Genomic DNA, 6,872 nt, shown 5'->3' on the forward strand with positions numbered 1-6,872 from the left:
CTGAAATGGAAAACCAACAAAAAAAGCAGAAGACCAAAGAATCTCACCAGTGAATTAGAGAAAAACCATCTGAACATAATAATGCCAGAAAGGCATTGGATTAAATTTATCAGTCATTCTTTTTTTTTTTTTTAATTTATATTCAAGTTAGTTAACATACAGTGTAGTCTTAGCTTCAGGAGTAGAACCTAGTGATTCATCTCTTACATATGACACTCAGTGCTCATCTTGAAAAGTGCCCTCCTTAATGCCCATCACCCATTTAACCCGCCCCCCTGACCACCCCACCACAGCAACCTTCAGTTTGTTCTCAGTATTTAAGTTTCTTATGTTAATATAAATAGAAAGAAGAAAACTCTGGAATATGAAAATGACTAAAAACCAACAGCAAATATTACCCTAAAGTGAAAGGCACTAAGACAATTTCAGTTACAGTAAAAAACTGGAGAGAAGGATGCCTACAATCACCATTATTATTTAATGTCATTTTGAAGGTGTTAACAAATGTAGTAAGGTACGAAAATGAAATAATAGGCATAAGTATTGGAAGAATGGTAAAATCACCTCTTCTTGTTACTAATAAGATTATACCAAGACAATCTGAGGAATCATGGGGAAAAACTTACTGGATTTAATAAATAAATTTGGATGCAAGATAATTATATTAAAAAACAAGAAATTTTCCCTACTCTGACAAGTAATGGAAATGGAAAAATTATATCATTTAAAATAACATTAAAAGTGACAAAATTATTTAATAGTAAAGACATAGAATCTATATAAAGAGACCTGAGATATCTTACTAAAAGACATAAGATCTGAATAAATGGAGAGACACCTTATGTTTTTGGATGGGTAATATAATAAAAATAATAAATCTCCCAAATTGATTATAAAAATTGCCATTTCAATTTAAATTCTTAGTGGGGTTTTTCTTAGAACTGGATGCAAATACCTTAAATTCCATATGGTAAAATGCTTAAGAATAACTAAGATTATTATGAGGAAGGAGAACAATGAGGCATGACTTGCCTCCTATACAATATATACAAAAAAGCTTTTATAATAAAATCAATATGGCATTTATATAAGAATAGACAAGTAGGTCAGTGGAACAGAATTAACAGTGCAGAATTTGTTGGACAACATAGGAATTTAACGTAAGACAAGTGAGGTAGTTCAATTCAGAGGAAGAATAATGTACTCTTTCATAAATGATGCTGACATAACTGCATATCCATCTGGAAGAAAAAAATGGATTCCATTCTTATATCAAAAACAAAAATAAATTCCAGATGGATTAAAGACAATTGTAAAAAAAATAGAGCTGCAAGAAAATGTAGAGTTAGAGAGATTCTATCAACCAAGATTGGAAACCCAGAAGTAATAAAAGACTTACTTAGCTATGTAAAAATGTAAAGTTTTTGGATAGAAAACGTTTCCATATACAAAGTCTATAGATTAATAATAGACCCGGGAAAATATTTGTAATGCAGATGTCAAAGAGTCAATTTCTATAATATACAAACAGCTCTAACAAATTGTTGAAAGACTTACCAATCATCAGAAAACTAAGCAGTGTGTTTGGAAAGACCCTTTATAGAATGAACAGTAAAAGACTATATGAAAAGATGCTCAAATTCATCAGTAATCAGGAAAATGCAAAGTAAAACAATGAAGTACCAGTTTACACCTATTAGGCAAGGAACTCTTAAACTCATTCTTTTCAGGTGTGTGTGTATGACACTTATACTTATGAAAATGTAAAGTGTTATATTTGGAAAGTAACTGGGACAATCTATCAAAATTTAAACTATCACACACCCTTTGAGAATGAGCATTACACTTCCAGGAATTTACTGCATAAAAACAAATGTACACAATTCATGAAGGCATATATGTTTGCTAATTGCAGTATTGTTTGAGTGGCCAAGAACTGGAAAAAAAAGTGAATTTCTTGTCGATAGGGATGTGACTGAATAAATAATGATACAGCCATACAATGAAATATTGTGCAACCATAAAAAAAATTAGAGTCACATCAAATGACTTGGAATTATTTCTCTAAGGAAATGTTTGAGTGAATAGTGCAACAGGCAGAAAACTGCAATAGAGCAAATGATGCTAGAAAAAAGTCTTGTGAATATGAATGTGCTTGTGAGCATGCTCGTGCACAGTGTGCATGTGTGAGTGTGTTTGTAGGATTATCTGACTGTGAAGAAAAGTACAGAAAAACACCCATACATTTTTTTTTAAGTAGGCTTCACGCCCAGCATGGAGCCCAACATGGGGCTTGAACTCATGCCCTTGAGATCAACATTGGAACTGAGATCAACAGTTGGGTGCTTAATGCACTGAGCCACCCTGGTGCCCCAACTCCCATACATTTTTAAACGCAGCTTATGTGGGGCATGGGGAATGGGGAATGGGGTGTGAGATGCAGAGAAGGTGAGGAGGGGGCCAGGAAAAGGTATCAAGGAAAAATGGCATATATATTATTTTCCTAATTGTGTAAAATTATCTAAGATTCAGTGGCAACAGATCAAAGTGAGGACACAGTTCTGATATGCACGAGTGTCATATGCATATGTATGTAAAATGTAAATGCTTTCCCATGAAACAAAATGCAATGAATAGTGAAGAAACTTCTGAAGAAAATGTTACAACTCTTTGAAAAGACCACCGGACTGTATGATCCATAAAGGCAGGTACCAGGTCAATTTTGATGATCATTTTATCTCCAACATGTAGTATGAGGGTGACATTTGGTTTTTGTTGGATAATATTGTTGAATAAAATGAAAAAAATTGTAACTACCATTATTTTTGCCTCTCCAGTTGGTAATGATTAAAAATTACAATATTTAGAGATATGGGCATGCATGGAAGGGGCTGATGGACGTGTAAATCTGCTGATTACTTCTGAAGGGTGAGTTCTTCCAGACTTTCAAGGAATGAAAAATTCCCATGATATGTAATCTCCAGAGTTTAAAAAATCTATTCACTAACTTTATGAAACTCCTTTTAGGAGCCCTTTCTTATAAGTCCTGCTGTTTTCCTTCATGCCCTTTACCATAATTTTTAACTTTATTTAAAAGATCTATATACTGAACTATACTGTACTATATTCTATATTGTGCTATATCATTGTATATTATTCAATACTATACTATACTATACTATACTCAGAGAGATGAAATCACCATTCATTCATTTATTTCTTCCTTCATTAAAAATTCATGGAGGGGTGCCTGGGTGGCTCAGTCAGTAGAGCATGAGACTCTTGATCTCAGGGTCATAAGTTCAAGCCCCATGTTGGGCATAGAGCCCTTACTATGTGACATGCCTTATTCTAGGTGTTTACATATATTATCTCATTTAGTTTATGGTTAACTCACACCCAGTGCTGTACTGATCTATATTAGAACTAAAACAAAAGGGAAAAAAAGAGGGAAGATGGCGGCGTAGGAGGATGCGGGGCTCACAGCGCGTCCTGCCGATCACTTAGATTCCACCTACACCTGCCTAAAGAACACAGAAAACCGCCAGAGGATTAGCAGAAGGGAGTCTCTGGAGTCAAGCGCAGACTAGAGGCCCACGGAAGAGGGTAGGAAGGGCGGCAAGGCGGTGTGCGCTCCACGGACTGGCGGGAGGGAGCCGGGGCGGAGGGGCGGCTCGCCGGCCAAGCAGAGCCCCCGAGTCTGGCTGGCAAAAGCGGAGGGGCCGGACAGACTGTGTTCCGACAGCAAGCGCGACTTAGCGTCTGGGAGGTCATAAGTTAACAGCTCTGCTCGGAAAGCGGGAAGGCTGGAGGACAAAGGGAGGGAGAGCTGCTGAGCCCCCGGACGGCAGAGCTCAGCTTGGCGGGGAACAAAGGCGCCAGCGCCATCTCCCCCGCCCATCCCCCAGCCAAAATCCCAAAGGGAACCAGTTCCTGCCAGGGAACTTGCTCGCTCCGCGCAAACACCCAACTCTGTGCTTCTGCGGAGCCAAACCTCCGGCAGCGGATCTGACTCCCTCCCGCTGCCACAGGGCTCCTCCTGAAGTGGATCACCTAAGGAGAAGCGAGCTAAGCCTGCCCCTCCAGCCCCCGTGCACCTTGCCTACCCACCCCAGCTAATACGCCAGATCCCCAGCAACACAAGCCTGGCAGTGTGCAAGTAGCCCAGACGGGACACGCCACCCCACAGTGAATCCCGCCCCTAGGAGAGGGGAAGAGAAGGCACACACCAGTCTGACTGTGGCCCCAGCAGTGGGCTGGGGGCAGACATCGGGTCGGACTGCGGCCCCGCCCACTAACTCCAGTTATACACCACAGCACAGGGGAAGTGCCCTGCAGGTCCTCACCACGCCAGGGACTCTCCAAAATGACCAAACGGAAGAATTCCCCTCAGAAGAATCTCCAGGAAATAACAACAGCTAATGAACTGATCAAAAAGGATTTAAATAATATAACAGAAAGTGAATTTAGAATAATAGTCATAAAATTAATCGCTGGGCTTGAAAACAGTATACAGGACAGCAGAGAATCTCTTGCCACAAAGATCGAGGGACTAAGGAACAGTCACGAGGAGCTGAAAAACGCTTTAAACGAAATGCAAAACAAAATGGAAACCACGATGGCTCAGCTTGAAGAGGCAGAGGAGAGAATAGGTGAACTAGAAGATAAAGTTATGGAAAAAGAGGAAGCTGAGAGAAAGAGAGATAAAAAAATCCAGGAGTATGAGGGGAAAATTAGAGAACTAAGTGATACACTAAAAAGAAATAATATACGCATAATTGGTATCCCAGAGGAGGAAGAGAGAGGGAAAGGTGCTGAAGGGGTACTTGAACAAATTATAGCTGAGAACTTCCCTGAACTGGGGAAGGAAAAAGGCATTGAAATCCAAGAGGCACAGAGAACTCCCTTCAGACGTAACTTGAATCGATCTTCTGCACGACATATCATAGTGAAACTGGCAAAATACAAGGATAAAGAGAAAATTCTGAAAGCAGCAAGGGATAAACGTGCCCTCACATATAAAGGGAGACCTATAAGACTCGTGACTGATCTCTCCTTTGAAACTTGGCAGGCCAGAAAGGCTTGGCACGATATCTACAGTGTGCTAAACAGAAAAAATATGCAGCCGAGAATCCTTTATCCAGCAAGTCTGTCATTTAGAATAGAAGGAGAGATAAAGGTCTTCCCAAACAAACAAAAACTGAAGGAATTTGTCACCACGAAACCAGCCCTACAAGAGATCCTAAGGGGGATCCTGTGAGACAAAGTACCAGAGACATCACTACAAGCATAAAACATACAGACATCACAATGACTCTAAACCCATATCTTTCTATAATAACACTGAATGTAAATGGATTAAATGCACCAACTAAAAGACATAGGGTATCAGAATGGATAAAAAAACAAGACCCATCTATTTGCTGTCTACAAGAGACTCATTTTAGATCTGAGGACACCTTTAGATTGAGAGTGAGGGGATGGAGAACTATTTATCATGCTCCTGGAAGCCAAAAGAAAGCTGGAGTAGCCATACTTATATCAGACAAACTAGACTTTAAATTAAAGGCTGTAACAAGAGATGAAGAAGGGCATTATATAATAATCACAGGGTCTATCCACCAGGAAGAGCTAACTATTATAAATGTCTATGCGCCAAATACCCGAGCCCCCAGATATATAAAACAATTACTCATAAACATAAGCAACCTTATTGATAAGAATGTGGTCATTGCAGGGGACTTTAACACCCCACTTACAGAAATGGATAGATCATCTAGACACACAGTCAATAAAGAAACAAGGGCCCTGAATGATACATTGGATCAGATGGACTTGACAGATATATTTAGAACTCTGCATCCCAAAGCAACAGAATATACTTTCTTCTCGAGTGCACATGGAACATTCTCCAAGATAGATCATATACTGGGTCACAAAACAGCCCTTCATAAGTTTACAAGAATTGAAATCATACCATGCATACTTTAGACCACAATGCTATGAAGCTTGAAATCAACCACAGGAAAAAGTCTGGAAAACCTCCAAAAGCATGGAGGTTAAAGAACACCCTACTAACGAATGAGTGGGTCAACCAGGCAATTAGAGAAGAAATTAAAATATATATGGAAACAAACGAAAATGAAAATACAACAATCCAAACGCTTTGGGATGCAGCAAAGGCAGTCCTGAGAGGAAAATACATTGCAATCCAGGCCTATCTCAAGAAACAAGAAAAATCCCAAATACAAAATCTAACAGCACACCTAAAGGAAATAGAAGCAGAACAGCAAAGGCAGCCTAAACCCAGCAGAAGAAGAGAAATAATAAAGATCAGAGCAGAAATAAACAATATAGAATCTAAAAAAACTGTAGAGCAGATCAACGAAACCAAGAGTTGGTTTTTTGAAAAAATAAACAAAATTGACAAACCTCTAGCCAGGCTTCTCAAAAAGAAAAGGAAGATGACCCAAATAGATAAAATCATGAAGGAAAATGGAATGATTACAACCAATCCCTCAGAGATACAAACAATTATCAGGGAATACTATGAAAAATTATATGCCAGCAAATTGGACAACCTGGAAGAAATGGACAAATTTCTAAACACCCACACTCTTCCAAAACTCAATCAGGAGGAAATAGAAAGCTTGAACAGACCCATAACCAGCGAAGAAATTGAATCGGTTATCAAAAATCTCCCAACAAATAAGAGTCCAGGACCAGATGGCTTCCCAGGGGAGTTCTACCAGACACTTAAAGCAGAGATAATACCTATCCTTCTCAAGCTATTCCAAGAAATAGAAAGGGAAGGAAAACTTCCAGACTCATTCTATGAAGCCAGTATTACTTTGATTCCTAAACCAGACAGA

Source organism: Panthera leo, chromosome B1 (assembly GCF_018350215.1).
Source record: "Panthera leo isolate Ple1 chromosome B1, P.leo_Ple1_pat1.1, whole genome shotgun sequence".
In the NCBI taxonomy this organism is placed as follows: domain Eukaryota; kingdom Metazoa; phylum Chordata; class Mammalia; order Carnivora; family Felidae; genus Panthera; species Panthera leo.